The 18658-nt window shown below is 36.9% G+C and overlaps 1 protein-coding gene across 6 annotated transcripts in view; it reads right to left on the bottom strand.

Moving 5' to 3' along the window:
- Positions 1–18658, bottom strand: part of map4k4 (mitogen-activated protein kinase kinase kinase kinase 4) — a 126842-nt gene that overhangs the window by 87774 nt on the left and 20410 nt on the right. The window lies entirely within an intron of this gene.

Below are 18658 nucleotides of genomic sequence, written 5' to 3' on the forward strand. Positions count from 1 at the left end.
ACCAAGGTGTGTTCCTGCCTTGTGCCCAATAATTCCAGGTGGGCTCTGGACCCACCGCGACCCTTAACTCGGTAAGAGGTTACAGGTAATGAATGAATGAGCTTTAGCATGGTGACATTACCAACATTTTAAATTTGGCAAAACACATTAAAATTTGTTAAACACCATAGGTAAATGGTTCTGAATTATTTGATATGACAATCTGCATTTTGTAGGACCAGGGACATGAATTAACTTTGTTAAAGAGTGTCCATTTTTTTAATTTTAGGTTGAATTTAAGGATTTAAGAATTTAAGGATTTCTAACTCACTGGATAATACATGACCTGACTTTACCAATCATTTAAAGAGGGAGAAAACATTTATATGATATCAAGCTTTTTTTAAGGGAATTCAAGAATGCTGTTTTTAAAATGAAAAGCCCTTAGGATCAGATAGTATTACAGCTGGAATATGCATTATGAAGCAAAGCAAGTGTAAAGTTAGAGTCTGTGTAAAATAAATTTCAAAAATTCTCCAAAATAAGTGCACACAAACACCAACAACTAAACTAGATTTAATAAGGATTTGGGTGAAAATGCACAGATCAACACATCAGGTGATCTTAGGTTTCCTACATAAAACCTACATTAAAAACAAGACCAGGCAAGCCTAATTTTGCTGGACCGTCATTGACTGCAGAGCGTTTGTCATACAGGTGTCTTTTAGCATTTCAAGAATAGGAAGGTAGTGCCCCAAATACATGCCCTCCTTATCAGAAATACTTGGGAATCTTTGGTGCTTCCTATCAGTGTCTTTGTTTACATGTGGTTTATATTCTGTGATATTGTGGTACATGAAATTGTGGAACAACTAGCCGCAATCTCGCCGTCTTTGTGCCTCACTTTCAAATCTATTTCAAATCTAAACTTAAAACTCTCAACATTTTCATTCTTTGTTACCTTGATTAATCTGCTGTCTTGCATTTTTCATTATTGATATCATGTTTCTAATGTTTTTGGGTTTTTTTTCCCTCGTCTATGGAAAGTGCCCTTGAGTTTGAGGTGCTATATTACTTAAACTTTTTATTATTACTATTATTAAATTGTAGGGCACAGCTAATAAATGTAGAAATTAAAATAATATGTTAATTTGTTTTTGTTAAATTGGTAAGACCATTCAAATTTAAGAAATTAAAACCCTCCTCCAAAATTTACATGCAGTGCTGAACCCACAGTAGAAATGACTGAGGCTCTAATCTGAGTCTCAGTTTCATCCTATTTTGCACAGAAAATGTAATGGGACTGTTGGATTAATTAAGCAGAATTTGAATATGCCCCAAACTGTATTCTAACTCCTTTAAGACCCACATAGAGCATATTTTATCAGAGTTTGTCCGAGCTGCAAACCAAATCAGGGTTTTTTTTGTTTTTTTTTAAAGGTAGCACAAAGCTAACAGCGCTATATGTCGGTGTATCTTGAATATGTTTCTGAGTGGGGGATTTTGGATACTAAATTTGACAAAGTTAGGCCATGGCCCAGTGGTTAGAGAAATGTCATTGGTTCGATTCCCACGAACAGGCAGGAATATTACAGGTGGTGGGAGTGAAGTAACAGCTGTTACGACCCAGTCTAGGGTTGAGCCGTAACAGAATGATGTGTGTGTTGAAATTAATGTATGTGAAGGGAATAACTGTAACAGAGATGTAAATGGTTAAACAAAAGGACACAAACGGAAACACAGAATGGATAATGAATAGAATATATATTATAAATGTGATATGTACAATGAAACCAAACACCAGTGAACTTCTGGATGGCCTTAAGCCGACAAAAACAACAAACAAACACCCCTCCTAACTGATCCACAAACAACTCTAACTTACCTAAGTGTAAACAAAAGGAAACAAAAGACAACACCTTACCTTACTCCCTATCTATCCACAAAAACACACACAAAACCCACTCCCAAAACAAACGGCAGCCAACCCTACTCTGGTGAAATATATACACAGAGTTTACAATATTTTACAAAAGATAGATCTAGCGTCAGTAATCAAAAAGGGGCAAACACAAACTCGTAGTCGAAGTAGGAATGGATCAAAGCCAAAACCAGGTAAACAGAATTCAATATACACAACACAAATCACAGCACAAAACAAAGCTTTCTAACAGCATACACAGAGACGTATTTATGATTCCCGCCAAGATGACGTAGACGGAAATGGTGACAGACAACACATGGACTTCACGAACTGGAATATGACATGAACTCTAGACGGGTGAACAAACATGGACTGGAACAGATTGCAGAACCTATAAATTTACAGAGATAGTGAGAGAGAGAGAGAGAGAGAAAACACACACATACACAGCGCAGCGTAACACAGCATTTTCCTCCTCCCTCAATCCATGGCTGAGGTGCCCTTGAGCATGGCACCAAACCCACAACTGCTCCCAAGGTATCAGGAATGGCTGCCCACAATTCTGGGTGTGTGCTCACAGCCCCTAGTTCACTAGTGTGTGTGTTCACTGCCACAGATGGGTTAAATACAGAAGACACATTTAAGACAAATATTTGCACATTTACATTTTTAAATGCATTCTTACTAGAGATGCATGAATACCAACACTGGTAACAGGTATTTGCCCAATACCGTGTTCACACTCCTTCCCTTTACAATAATATCTGAAGCAAACTTGGAACAATGACTTCAGCCAAACTCTCCTGTCTGCAGCTATTGTGCAAGAGCCAGGCCTCGTGTATATGGCTTTCAACTCAGACAGTCAGCAAACAAAACTACCTCTCCACATTTTGTTCAATGTAAAGCCTAACACAACTCACTAAAAAGCCAGCTGTAAAAGTCCCAAAGCATCAGGTTATCACAACTGTACCAAAATTCAGAATGAATACATTTTATTGGATGGCAAGTAGAGCAGGACAATATATTGCTTAATTTCAGTCTATATGATATAATTCCAATATTGATATGAACAATAAAAGAGACACAGATGAACTGCCAAGAACTTAAAGAAACATGACATCGCCATGAAACAAACTTTTTCAAGAGTCTTTTTGCAAACACTCTTCCCTTTGTCAATATTAATATTTTTTAAATAATTTTAAACTGATTGCAATTTACTAATGTCAGCACCCTGTAATGACCGTCAGTGACAGATGCTGTAAATAATGTATATTGAAATATTGAAAGTGTGTATACAAATCATATCATTGTTATTGAAATTTTTTATATGGATATATATATATATATATTGATATGGAATTACTGCTCAGCCCTAATGACCACAAAACTGTCCTGTATCTGTTTATAGGTTTTCCAACAAGTACAATGTGTCAGTAACTAGCTAAACCAACGGCTGTTTGAATGGGTGGTTGCGCCACCATTTACTATGCTTGTTAGTCTGTTAGAATTGTGTCATATGCAGCTACGTTTTTCCATTGTCTATTCTTCATGTCCCCCTTAATTTTCATGTGAGATTCAATGGCCGAAAATTACTATAGAGCAGTATAGATAAGTATTATCTCTTTAGGTGACCAATGGAATGAAAATCCTTTAAGTGGGGCAGAGTTGGCGATAACACCAATGGGCATAACTTTTGTTTTTAATGAGTTCACTTTAAAGCTTGATGTGTGTCCAAATTGTTGTAGACAATCAAGCAGACAAGGTATAGTAGTATCTATATCAGCTAAATTCAGAAGAATATAGTCTGTATAAAGAGAAATTTTAGGTTCTGTACCTTTAACACTGAAGCTTTTAATACCTGGGGTGCTTCTGATGACCTCTGCTAGTGGTTCAATTGCTAATGCAAACAGAAGAGGGCTCAGTGGACAACCCTGGCACGTTCCATGCTCTAATAAAAAATGATCTGAGCTCTAAGAGTTAGTGACATCTGCTTTGGGGGGACCTATACAACAATTTCACCCAATTAAAAAATTCTTACATTTTTCCATTGTATCAAATGCTTTTAATGAGTTCAATGAAACCACTAATCCCTAAGCTCCGAAGCCCAAAAATGGGATTTGGGACAGCGCTACAAGTTTCATATCTAAAGTGTTGCTGAGTTTAGCACTTATCTTAGTCACCAAGGTATCTAGTTGGTGGTTTTCTGCCATTTTCATAGCCCTGCTATTCTTTTCTTCTTTTTTGTAGTTTAGGTCTCAGAACCTGTGTTTTTTTTCCTTGTGTTTTTGCCCAGAGTTCACGCAGTGACATTACCTTGGTTGTATACTTTCTGTAGTGTCAAATAATCTCTTAGGTATTAAATAAAATGTTCATAGTCCAGGTCTGCCGTTCCTACTCTTTCCACATCATGTGACCCCCCCCCCCCCCCCCCTCCATATATCTATATATTTCTTCATTTCAGTCAATACAATATAATTCCGATATTGATATGAACAATACAGCCATATGTACATATACGTGGTATAACCACCACAGAGAAACTGCCAAGAACAAATTTGAAACATGACATCACTGTCAAACAAACCTTTGTCAATATTAATATTTTTAAACTAACTTTAAGTCTGAGTGCAATTAACTGAGGGCAATGTCCTATAATGAATATACCATAGAACCTCTCAGAATGATGAAAATGCTAACATCACTAATGGGGACACTTCATAATTAAAACAATGGGAAGATATGTTGCACATAAAGATGATTCTGATATAATTTTTTTTTATTTTATTTTACATTTCATTATGCATTCCAAAAAAACATTTCCATTCCACAGCTAAAACGACAACCTTAACCCATCATAAACTATGCCTACACTCGTTGTATGAGCTATGTCATCCATGCTTAGCAGCAGGGCTATAAATAGAGCTGGGTTCATGAGGAGATGCCTTTAACTAGCACCAGTCCCCCAGCTGTTAACCCTCACATTTGCACTGCAGACTGCATGGCCAGCAAGGAGTTAATAATGTCAGCAAGGAAGAGCGGGGTGTGCTTAGTGGCAAGAAAATGGCAAGAGAGTACAAGGCAGATGGCTATTTGGGATGAGGGAGTGTGATGTGTGAGTTATAATAAATGAGACGGCGAGTCAGGCATGAGGAGGTTATCCCCTGGTCAGGTTGGCTCTCTCTTGCATTAGATTACTCTTTCTTCTTCTGTCTGTCCATATAATAGCATATAATATAATTTGTGTTGTAAATCATTTAAAAAAGCTAATTTATCACACAATATTCTGAAATTAACAATACAGTAGTAATACAAGCGAATGAATGAATGAAATTTGAAGACAATTACCTTTCTTTCTTATGCAGATTAAAAATCAAATGAAAAAAAAAAGTGGTTGTTTATTATTAAATATTTCTCATCCCCTGGATGGGGTGCCATATGGAGAGAGATTAGTCTCAAAAGACTTCATAATAAATGTAAACGTTAATCTACAAATTAAACACAAATTAAGTCACAAATATGTTTCACTATTCACAGAAGAATGTGTCTCACAGCCTGCAATTTGTACAAATACAGCTAAATTCCCAAAAAAACGTGTTTTTGATTTTCATAGATATATCAATTTTATGTGAAAATAAATACATTTGTTAAAATTTACATTGCATATATTTGAAGTCTCAAATTTAAAATTTATTTGTAATGAAAATTAAATCTGCATTTGTGTATCAAGTCGCTTGTTTTCCGTGACATGTATTTGTTCATTACCTCTCAAGCGTCTTTGGATTTTGAGCCTTTACTTTCGCATTTCACCTGATCTAAATACAAATGCAGCCTGATCCACAAATGTAGCCTCCAGGCGAACAAGCCAAAGCTAGATCAAATCTGCATTTGATCCACAAATGCAGGTTCTACAATTTACAAATAAATTTTAAATTTGAGACTTCGACTTTACAAATATTCATTCATTCATTATCTATAACAGCTTTTCCAGTTCAGGGTCGCGCTGGGTCCAGAGCCTACCTGGAATCATTGGGCGCAAGGCAGGAACACACCCTGGAGGGGGCCTTTACAAATGTATGTTATGTAAATTTAAACAAATGTATTTATTTTCGCCTGTCCTTCACAGGGTGACACACACACACCTATGGACACTTTGAGTAGCGAAACCCACCAAAACCAAAAAACACCAAACACACAGACAGTCACCTGGAATGGGGCACAAACTCACCACCCTAGGACTCTGGAGCTATGTGACCTACCTGTTGCACCACAGTGCCACCCTTCAAATGTTTCAATAGTTTAATTATTTTAGAGGCCAATAAGATGTACCCAAATGGAAATTTGTTTAATGTTGATAAAATGTTCATATTCGATTCAAAATTCACTTGAATTTCAACAGACAAAGGTGATGTTCGTATTATGAAAAAACCCTTTTTATAAAATCCTGATGATGCTTCCTCACCATTTGCTAGCTCTCAGTTATCTCTGCATGCTTGAAAATGTGTCTAGGCTTTTTGTCTTTCTGCTCACAGCAGTGAAAAGAAATCTGGAGCTGTTTAAACAACAGAGAGCCTCCAAACGTTGAAAATCATGGACCGAGATGATGATATTGCTCTATTTCTGCTCCATGGGATGGTAATATTGACTTATTTTAGCTGTGCCAGATTTGTTAATGGGGAAATGCAGTTAAGTGCATGAAAGTAAACAAACCTAAAGTACCACAAAACTAAACAACAAGCAATAAACGAGTTTCTGTGGAAGTTCAAAAAGTGAATAAAAACTTTAGCCACATAAGTCGTTTTTTTCCACCTCAAACAATGTTACACCGTAAAAGACGCAGAGCTTCTCAAAATAAAGAAAACTGCAGTTCCTCACAATCGTAGATATTCCCTTTAACTATTACTCAATTTGAATTAAATACTGCTTTTTTTGTGTATTAAATACACAAATTCAAACTAAATTTTAATATTAAAAAAAGTATTAATTTCTGTACATGACATTCTGCACTTGTTTGCACAACTGAGGTAAATTAAAAATAAATAAATATATAAATGATTGAAACTAGCAAAAAACTAAATTAAAATGGATTTCATAGGGTTCATCTCAATGAAAATAATAATTTTGCAGAATCTAATGACAATTTACTTTTGAGCTGCTGAATGACACAATGTAGTCACATATTTTTACATTCCATATTTCATATCGTTTATGTTTGAATTTCTACCAATATGTTAAAACACCAAATGAAAAATGGCATCTTTAATTAGACATTTTAACAGAGGTCTTTTTCATACACTTGTATATTTTTGGTCTAAAAAGACATTTATTTTCTCAACGAATCATTTAAAATTCCTTCCAATTCCTTGCCGGCCCGGCCTAGAAGAGGCATACGTGCTTACTAACTGATACCCACTAAACCGTCTGTTGTTTGTTCAGCCATATTTCACATTCCAGTTCGTGAATTAAATTTGGAATTATTCAGTGGTGACCAGAGGTCTTCTTTTCCCTGGACAAGTATAAATTAAGACATAAAATTGAGACAGTATGTCGGCTTGAAAAATGTGGATACTGCCCATTCCTAATTTTGCATCAGTCAAAATTTAATTTTAAACACTACAAATTTAACAAATATTTATTTTGTTATCAAATCAAATGTGTGGTATTCTCTTAATGTCCGTGTAGGTAGACAGTTCTCGCCACTGTTTTGAAACTGTATTATAGTTCCGATTTTAAACGCTTGTCTGTAAGTATTACAGATTGCTCCTTTAAAGAACAATATATCAATAAAGCCTAAAATGTGGAAAGAGGCCTTAAACACATCTCAAATATTTTCATTGCGTGCCCAGCATCCTGAACAATGTCAGATGTTCCAGAGTATGTGTGGGTGTTTTGATGAGTCAAGGGATTCACAAGACCCAACAATGGTAAATGATATTGGTCAAAATAAAGCTTGTTTTCTGCTTTGTTAGATCAACTGTTCAATTTATCACAAGGCATAGTTTATTATAACTGATGTATGCAACAGTCTACATCACAATTTGGAATTCTCTTCATGTCATCTAGTTCTTGAAACTGAAGGAAGTGGGGAAAATAAATAAATAAATATATAAATAAATAATTAAATAAAGTGGCCCTGTTTTTTGTTGGGAAAAAACCTATATGTGAAAGCATATAAGCATGACCTCAGTATAAAATAGCATGCAATCACTGTTCTGTTGTTTTGCAATGGGCCTGTAAAAGGGTCAAAATCGAAAAGCGTAAAAGCGAGAGCGTCAGCTGCTAACAGAATTTGGAGCATTGAGGCACACTTAAACTCACAGCTGATTCACACCGTCACCTCTGCTCCAAATAGCTCTGAGCCATTACCATGGAAACCAACAACAGTTGGAGAGCTGTAGAAGCAGGGGGGAGGAAGGAGTGGAAAATGAGAAAAGATTTCGCAGACTTGTTTACCATCAGAATAATTTCTACAATGCATGGGAAAGTCACGATGCAAGCAACATTATGTGCGTATAAGGTATATAACTTATATGTTCTGTCCTCTTAAAGCGATAGAGCAGCTCAATTTAAATGTAAACACTGGCACGTTTCCCCTTACCCTAAATACAGTCAAATCATCTGGGGAAAATTTCTGCCCAAATATGGCTTCCTTAGTTACTAATGTATAGAAGCAGTAACCCCACCAATAAAGATAGTGAGGAATGTATGACTAGCTTATAGGGATACACCAAAACCAAAAACAGCATCAAAACATTTGACAAAAGGCTGAAAACCATTCATGGTTTTTTCGCAGTGTTTCTTTAATTCTTGCCATTTTTTCACCTCTGCATAAATAAATAGGCTAAATGCATATTTGTCTTGATTTTCAAAGGAAAAATTATTACTAAATTGGTATTAAAAAATATTTATTGAATAGTGAATATTTTTAACATCTCAGCAGACCAACAAAGCACAATATGAATTAAAAATAATATATTTATAATATATATATAATATTTTTCTCCCAATAAATAAAATAAATGTGAATATGGCTTAAACAAATTAGTAAAAAAAAATAAAATAAAAAAAATGTACGACCATATAACTTATCATAAACAAGTAAAAAAATTTAAAATTTAAAATACATCTCTGTATGCCAATAACAAATGTCACATGCACCAAGAGAGAGTGTGTGTACGCATGTGCTGAGAAACTGTGTGCTTCACTTTAATGCTTGAAACTAAATAATAGCTGGGAAGCGTCATAGTGTTCTGGTGTGACAAAAAATAAGTTATAGTGGGCATTAGCCTGGGGAGGTTGCAACTAGCCCTGAAACTAAAAAGTGAAGTTCCACTCTGGTTCTCATCTACAACTGGGAACTAGAAAATGGTAACAGCATCATTAAAAATTTCAGGATTCATTTAGCAGTTAATTACGTTTAACGAATAACTATCAATTCTGCATTTTCAGCACACCAAAATAAATTAAGTGAAATGTGAGACGAGATGATAATGCACTGATTAGTTACCAAAAGAAACAAGTTTACTGAAATGACAAATGATGAACTGACCATATCTGGCAACATCTTTCATATTTCCACAAGCATACATGAATATATGTCAGTCAAGTAGTCAAAATATATTTAATGTAAACATCACCTTTCAGGCAACTTAAGCAGATATAATAAGAGCAGATTTAGAGCAGTCAAACAAGAAATGGAGTCTGAAGGTTATGGTTCATCATCCATTGAGAGTCTTTCTCCAACAGTCCCCTGCAGAATCACTAGTCTGTCTGTGTCATCATCCCCAAGGCACTGTCCACATATCTGCTCCATTTACTTGATGTGGCAAAAAAAGTGTGTGTGTGTGTGTGTGTGTGTGTGTGTGTGTTTGAAAACAGTGGAATTTAGGGCCACATACTTGCAGGAGCGAACAGTCTGCCTAGCTACAGAAAAAAAATGCAGAGCTTTCTGCAGCCAATCACAGACCTCCATTCCAATCAGATGACTCCAAGCTCATATCCAGGAAGAGAAGGAACAAAGGTGTTGTGCTTCAGATTATAAAAACTCAAAACCTGGGTGTGTGTGAGTGTTAAAGATCCCATATTTAGGTACTGAGTACAGTTATGTGGGGAAAAAGCAGCCAGATTTTCCAGTAATGAAAGAACATCAATAGCATCAAACTGATAATTCATCATCACCAAAAGACAACAGATTTCTAGCTACAAAATCAGGCCACCACATAGAACACACTAACTCTACAAATTAGTGGTGTAACATCACAAAACTCAGTTTGGATGAGATAATGGCTTTAAATCAAGGAACTGATCGTTTTTCAGATCACTAATAATGAAAAAAGGAGACAAACATAAAACTGTAATTTTAGTTTTCAGTTTCAAAGTATTGTAGCGTGTGTAAAAGAAGAGGTCAAAACAGGCATAACCCCATGCTGAGAACTGGGGGAACCTCACTCACAATCACACACATTACTTACACACCACAAACACATATACTAAATATAGCCGCAAGCGACAATTCCCGGAGTCCAAGCTGGTATTCGCTGGTAGAAGAACAATGTGCTAGCATATGAGCTGTCCTTAGATAGTAGGGGCTTTTTGGGGAAGTTTGTGTAGTGTTTTTAAGGTGCTGTTCTGGCATCTCTTTGGAGGTGTAGCATGAGATGGAAAAGCAGCGGATGATATAGACAGTATAGAGCACAGAAGTCACTCTGGAGTTGCACCCTGGTTTCTCACCCTAATATTCAGGACCCCCAAACAGCAGATATGATGTGGAGTAGCTTGTACTCAAGTCCATCATCAATGGACAGAAGAAACTCTCTGCTGGCAGTGTTTGGTTGTGGAGTATTCCCAGTCCAGTAGTGATGCTGAGGGATCACTCCAACTCCTGAGTGATTGAAGACCAGGGTGAAAGCAAGCAATCTTTGCAGAGCAAGAGCATAGCATATGACATTTCCTGATACAGAAGCCACACTTTAATATAGATTTTGTAGTGCTTTTAAATGTGGTCATTGGTGTTCTGGTGTCTGAGCAGAGTTGGATTGTAAGAAGAAGGCGTAGTAGATGAGTGGGTGAATTTCAGGTCTGCAGACAGGTGAATGTGGGGCTTGGGTTACAGAGACAGCACAGAGTACAGAACTGACTCTGGAATTTCACCCTGGATTCTGACCCAATGTTCAGGAACTCCACAAAGCAGATATGATTTGGGTGGTAGATAACTCTCAGCACAGCAGTGACACTGACATGGTGATATGTCAGTGTGTTTAGTGCTCTTATGAGTGGATAAGACAAAGCAGTGCTGCAGGAGATTTTAACACCTGTGTCAACTCACTGTCCACACAGAGATACACATATTATATTGGTCCAACTGTATGACAGTTGCTCATACATTCTCAGCACTGTAGTGACACTGACATTGTGGTGATAAGTCAGTGTGTATTGTGCTCTTATGAGTGGAACAGAAAGAGCAGTGCTGCTGGAGATTTTAAAACCTGTGTCAACCCACACTGTCTACACAGTTACACACACCTACTCTGCTGGTCAATATTATAAAAAAAATGGCAGAGACAGTAGTTCATACATTTGCAGCATACCTGTTTTGTAGGTGTCCTGACCATTGAAGAACATGTGAAAAGGAGCAATGAAAGTATGCAGAGCAAGAGGTGCATCCCTCACTGCAATTTTAGACCTACAAAGTGCTCCTGTGGACAGTGGAGCTGAAAACATGGACACTGAAAGTAAAATAAGGAGGTGATGATTTTATTGTTGATTTGCTTAGATCTGCTTTCAAATGTCTGTATCCTCTGGCCCTCTCTGACTGGCAAGGGGGAAGGGGAGGGGGAGAGGTGATAGTCTGTGTGTGAGGAGGAGAGGGAGGGGCTGAGGAGGGATTCTGCATAACAAGTCTGCAGGTATAAATGAGATGTAACGGATATATATTTGAACAAGAACTAGTCCTTGGATCAAAACCCAATATAGACATATGTGGTATCATGAGAATCGTAAGAACCTGAACTTTAGTAATTATCAAAAAATGTGGAACTTTCATTACTGTGTGATTGCAGCCTCTGCTTAAATAGAGATGTTCAGCTTGCCGTGGAAACATCACATAAAAAACATCTGTAACTCAAAAATGCTTTGGGCATATATGTTATAAAAATGAACAAGGTCCTTTCCCATGATGTTCAGAATATATCTGCCTCATCTTGCTGGTACTGCATCTCTAGGTGGCGGTGTAATCAACTAATAACCTATACAATCAGTTGCTGTCTAATTGTAGCACCCCATTTCTGTGCAATGTGGTCACATTTGGCACACTACCTCAGAATAATGACATGCATATGTGCAGGTTCTTAGGATTCTGCTGATACCACATATGTCCATATTGGGTACATTTCCAGAGACTAGTTCGCGCTCAAAAATTAGTGTGATTTTGCATATTATGCAAATTAGCTCAAAATCTAAGTGGGCGGAGCTTATGGGTTCTTGAGGCTTTTTTGTAGGGTCTGACCTGAGGAATCAGGGGAAAAAAGAATTTCGTATCTACATCACACGGGGTAGGAGATACAGGCAGCGACGAGGAACGCGTCAGGCCGATCGGGCTGATTCTTTGCGCCTGAGTAGCGGGAGGGTTTACTACCAGTTGACCAGGCAAGTCTGTAGGACCTACGGTTTGGGCTGCCCGTCACGTTTCATCGGAGAAAAAGAACAAGAAGAAGAAGAGGAGGAAACAGACCAAAAACAATAGGGCTCCAGCACTTGCAGTGCTTAGACCCCTAAAAAGCAGAAAAAACAGAACAAAAATAATAGGGGGCTCCAGCACTTGCAGTGCTTGGACCCCTAACAAGCTGAAGTAACAGGGTACTTAGTTATATGCACTCTAGGGCTGCGCCACCTTGAAGTCCTTTATATTTGACATATATATATATATCAGTAAAATAATTTTTTTTATTTATTTTTCAGTTAAAACCTATTCTATTTTTTGCATTTCTTCTTCCTCTCCCAGCACCTTTGTGCAATGTCAGCATAAAGGTTCCACTATGTTAAAATAGTGATGCCCAATAAAGTGATGCCCAATAAAAGCCAAAAAATTATTTACCCAATTTATTTACCCGGTATATTATATCTGGGTTTGTTGAGTTCGTTTATTGGTCTGATAATGGAATTTTAGTCGATATTACAACCAATAACTTTATTTTTCATGCGCTTGCGCTTATGCCCTGACCCCTCTAACTACACAAATATGTCTGCTTTGTGGACTTGATAAAGAAAAATTTGTTTAGCTTTAATCCAATGTACATTTGCTTTAAAGGCAAAAGAAAAATTATTTTATTTATTAATACTTATATTATAGTTTTTGGTTGTATCTTTAAGTTTATTAGGTGTAAGTAATGGTTATCTTATCAGTCCAAGATATTAAACATTGGTACATTTCTAGTTATAAATCACATACTTTTTATCGTACCAAATAATAAATCATAGGCCTTTAGCCTGGGTTTGGATGCCCCTGCAGCAGAGCAGAGCTGAGAGGAGGCCAGCAACCAAACTGTAGCCAATGATATGTGTACTGAAACCTCTGCTCAGTTGCAATACAATCAATGCTGCTGGTTGGCCAGAAGAAAAACTGCCAAAGAGCTTCCCATAAGTTCTGGGGTGTGTAGCACCTTTTGGGAAACTAATATGTCCTTTAGTAAATATAATGTACAAGATTTTATTGCTAAGGAGACATGAAATTCAACATCACAACTGCCCCCCCTGATAAATGTTTAAGACATAGAAACAGCCTGATCTTAGCATATTCATTTTGTACAAATTATTGGGAAACAAACTGGATTCCCACTGGAATGTCCCAATCTGATCTCAAAGATTGGTAATCTATCTATCGTTACACTTATATAGCGCCTTTCTAGATACCCAAGGACACTTTACAATTCAGAACGCTCAGAACACACAATTCACCTACCCTCCATGTTTTTGGACTGTGGGAGGAAACCGGAGACCCACGCAGACATGGGGAGAACATGGAAACTCCACCCAGATGGGACTTGAACCCAAGATCCCAGCGCTGGGAGGCGAACGTGCTAACCACTAAGCCACCGTGCCACCCTAACGAGCAGAGATCTTAAGTCCGATCCTCTGTCTCTAGGAGGCAAGCTCACACTACCTCCTCCTCGGGCTGGTCATTACGAATGTGAATATTCCCTTCGGCATCTGTGTTTCTAAAATTTAGCACGCTTTGTAAATGTTGTTCCGATTTGACTCTGCTGGCCACTGTAGTTGAACGTCATCATGTCTCCACTTCCTTATGTGTCATTTAAAATTAAAAGCCCTCTGCAGAGTTTTTATAAAAGTTTGAAGTGGCAGCATTAACTCTGCTGTACTGAGCAGAACTGGGTTTTTTTTTATTTGTAGTGACTGTTAATATTAAGCAACTCATGCACTTCAAAGTGGTATTAGGATTATATTAATCATTTTGAAATGTTGGATTTTTAATGCTGCACTAGGTGGAAAGGTTTGTGAAGACACCATTTGTTTACTTTATAATTGTATTAAAAAAAAAAAAAACACCACATGTAATTTTGCAGCAGCTTGGACACAGACAATTTTTTCTTAATGTGAGATATTCCATGTCAAACAGATAAACAGGGCTGATTTTAATAACCATAATGTACTTGAGGTGTGCACTGTTTAAAAAATATCAGATTAGGGGCAAAAAAAACTTGGGACATCCCTAGTGTAGATACAAGGTAGGTGTTCATAATCCAGTGACATGTATGGAGCTAAATCAATGACATAAGTATTTGAATCAAAATTTTTAATATTTGATTTATATTTGTCTGAATATTTTATATTTGAACTATTTCTGTATTCTGTATTTGATAAACTTGAAAGATTGAGGTGGTGAAATGTTCAGATTTGAAATTCAGGGGTCTGTAGCACCTTTTGGGAAACTAATACGTCCTTTAGTAAATACAATGTACAATAGGTACAAGATTTTATCACTAAAGAGACATGAAATTCAGCATCACAACTGCCCCCCGAGAAATGTTTAAGACATAGAAACAGCCTGATCTTAGCATTTTCATTTTGTAAAAATTATTGGGAAACAAACTGGATTCTGGATGTAGCATCTTAATCCAGGTTCCTTTAACTTATTTAAAAAAAAATAAAACTTGTGGAAATTGGTATGTGTATTTATAAACAATAAAATGCATGCACCCTACACGACTCGGCATGGCTCTTTTGCTTTTCCACTGGCCAACCTTTTCCAGTCCCTGTTCCCGCTGGATTCTAACTATGCCGAGTAGGTACTAAATGGTGATGTATAAACCCTGCAGAGCGCTGTTTGGCCAGAGAGACATGTCAATCACCATGAAATTTTGAGCTCATTCAAATCCATCATAAACTCACTACTTGGAAAATCTCTTAATTTACAGCAGCTTTCGCATTTGTTTTTATCTGACACACAGCAGTAGTTCATAACTTTATCTTAAGGTGTTCTGAAGATGTTTGTGTGTTCCTTGGGCTGACGGCCGATGAAAATTTCAAGTGAAAGTCAAACATGCAACAAGGAAAACTGATCTGTGAGGTTTGGGGCATGGAGCCGTGTTCAGTCCAAAAAAACAAAAACAACATGTGAATATACTATGAGTAACCAGTGCCTAAATTTACCACCATCGTTGTTGTGGTTTTCAAAGCCAGCAATTCCTGTTGGAGACAGGGTTTTGCAAAGTCAGCGGCTCCATTTCGCGGGGGAGCAGTGCCAGTGGAAAAGCACCATTAGTAGTTCTTTACCAATTTTATATTTTTCATGTCAGTATGAAGGCTGCTTAATTGTGGATCAGGGAATTGGTACAATCGCTGTCGCATGTCCTCTTTGGAGGCTGCATGTTTGGAAAGAGCATGGTGGTTTTGTGGTGTTTTAGACTGATGTTAGATATAGGTAACATTATACAAACAGGGTGAACAGCATTTTTGTTTGCTGCCAGTGGATAATTTACGTTTTCCATTACTACAAGGACTCAAATAGACACTGAGAATTTTACTTAACCGTCAACCCAACATCTTTTTTTCTGAGTTAAAAATGTTTTTTTTCCCCCATTACTACAAGGACTCAAATAGACACTGAGAATTTTACTTAACCGTCAACCCAACATCTTTTTTTCGGAGTTAAAAATGTTTTGTTGCATGCAGAATGTTATTTCATTTTCTCTGCAGTCGTTCATTGATTTCATAAATGTAACACAGTATAGTTTGTTTATACATAGCACAAAGGCAAAAAACACTGATATGCGCAGTGTTATTTCATTTAAAATTTCAAAAGGGTTTTGTGGCTCCCAGTGTTTTCTTTACTGTGTGAAATGGGTCCAAATGGCTCTTTGAGTGGTAAAGGTAAAAAAACCTGTACTAGGCTATGTAGTTACATTACGGGGGTTTATAGTGTCGAATGAATTCGAGTTTGACCTCGATCACATTTACAAGAATAACGGTACCTCTAAATTTGAGTTTAGCTTATTGCTAGGCTATTGTCATGAATAATGTTTGTTATTTAGCTAGCTAGCTAGATACTGTCATAACAGTCAGTCATAACGGTGTTTTACCGCAGCGTTGTTCAGCTGTTGTCCACCAGTGATGTCACTGTTGCGAGCTCAGGTTTTTCCATCAATTTAATAAAACTGTCAGTTTTAAAGCAAATTAAGCATGCTATTTTCATTTTAATTCATACTTATATATGTCAGTAACTAAAATAATGTGAAATATTCATGGAGTTCCATTAAGTGGTGCTTAGCCTTTAAGTATGGCTATTTAAGTATTAGCCTTTTTATAAATCCTAAACCTTCAAGAGCACAAAGAATACCAAATATCAGCTAACATCATTCCCTGGGTCTTAATGAAACCTCCATGACATGCTTTGCTCAAAATACCTTGTGAATCAAGCAGCACAACCCCATTCTCACCCTGTCTAAGCAGTCCTGTGCAGAGTGACCTGTTTAAGTGACTGTTCCTTTGAATAATAATGAGCCAATGTTTACCCCAGTGCACTAATGTGAGAAGCAACTCTGGTTTTTAGATTTTAATTGATTCTCTTTTCCGTTCTTTTTCGCACAGGTTTTATTCAGTGCTCTCATTTCTCCATACTTGTTTTGTCTATTTTACTCCAGATAAGAACTTTTATATATAAATGCAAGTCTCGGGCTGACGAAGATACTCAAATGACAGGGCACTACAATTTGAAAGTCCCTATAGTTTACGTAAAAATCAGACCAAAATCAGAACTGCTCGTTATATCCCATGTTGCCCATGTGGCCTTGACAACTATGCTGCTGTGAGCATTTATGTTTGTGTTGGTGTCTGCATCACTCTGCAATAACACCACCAAAGCATCATACCAATGCAACACATTCTAACACAATAACTTCGTGTCACAGTCACTATCTGCAGTGTGGTCCTGTAGGTGTCCTGATCATTAAAGAACAGGATGAAATGGGGCTAACAATGTATGCAAAGTAACAAATGAACTAAAGCCTTTAATTGTAGAATTACAAAGTGCCTCTATATAGTAAGAGGAGCAGATAAAATGGACAAAGTGTAGATTAGGAATGTCAAAATCTGATCTCAAAGATTGGTATTGAGGCTGATAACAGTATTACTTTTACTGATCTATATCAGCTTTATTGATCTCAATCTTAAGTCCTATCCTCTGTCTCTAGGAGGCAAGCTCACACTACCTCCTCCTCCTCGGGCTGGTCGTTACAAATGTGAATATTCCCTTCGGCATGTGTGTTTCTAAAATTTAGCACGCTTTGTAAATGTTGTTGCGATTTGACTCTGCTGGCCACTGTAGTTGAACTTCATCATGTCTCCACTTCCTGTATGTGTCATTTAAAATTAAAAGCCCTCTGCATGCAGGGTTTTTATAAAAGTTTGAAGTGGCAGCATTAACTCTGCTGTACTGCGCAGAACTGTTTTTTTTTTTTTGTACTGACTGTAAATATTAAGCAACTCATGCACTTCAAAGTGGCATTAGGATTATATTAATTATTTTGAAATGTTGGATTTTTAATGCTGCACTTTTTACTCTGAACTTATGTAATCTGTATATTTATGTGAATTTTTCAAATCTGAATATTTCACCACCTCAAACAGTAAAGTTTATAAAATGCCATACAAAAACTATTCAAATACAAAATATTTAGACAAATATAATTCTAATATTTCGACATTCAGACAAATATAATTAAAATTATAATTCGAAATTTGAAATCAAATACTTATGTCATTGATTTAGTGCCATAGTTCAGTGCATCCTTGGGTCCTTGGGGATACATTACAAAACCAACTGTGGGTACCTGAAAACGTGACGCTGCAAAAACAGAGTCACGCAATTTAAATCATCTTAACAAAGATAAGTGAAACCATGGCCAGTAATTTCCTGTAAATGCCAGCAACATGCCCAAGCGAAAAAATTAACTATCAAGCTACGTCTTTAAAATTACAAAATTTTTCTATCTGAAAGAAATATTTCAGTGTTTTTTTTAGATAATTACCTTTCTGCTGTATATTTCCAAACAGGCAACTGACCATTCTCCATGTGTTTACAAATGATCAGAAATTCCTTTTTGAGTTACACCATCAGTAATATTTCAAGCAAACATTTTTAAAAAATGAAAATTCATACAACTTGCCCACTTACAGCTAGAATTACCTTTCTACAGGGACAAATTTGTGGCAGTTTCCAATGTGTTTGAGCAGTGCTTAAAAACA

Source organism: Hoplias malabaricus, chromosome 12 (assembly GCF_029633855.1).
Source record: "Hoplias malabaricus isolate fHopMal1 chromosome 12, fHopMal1.hap1, whole genome shotgun sequence".
Lineage (NCBI taxonomy): Eukaryota > Metazoa > Chordata > Actinopteri > Characiformes > Erythrinidae > Hoplias > Hoplias malabaricus.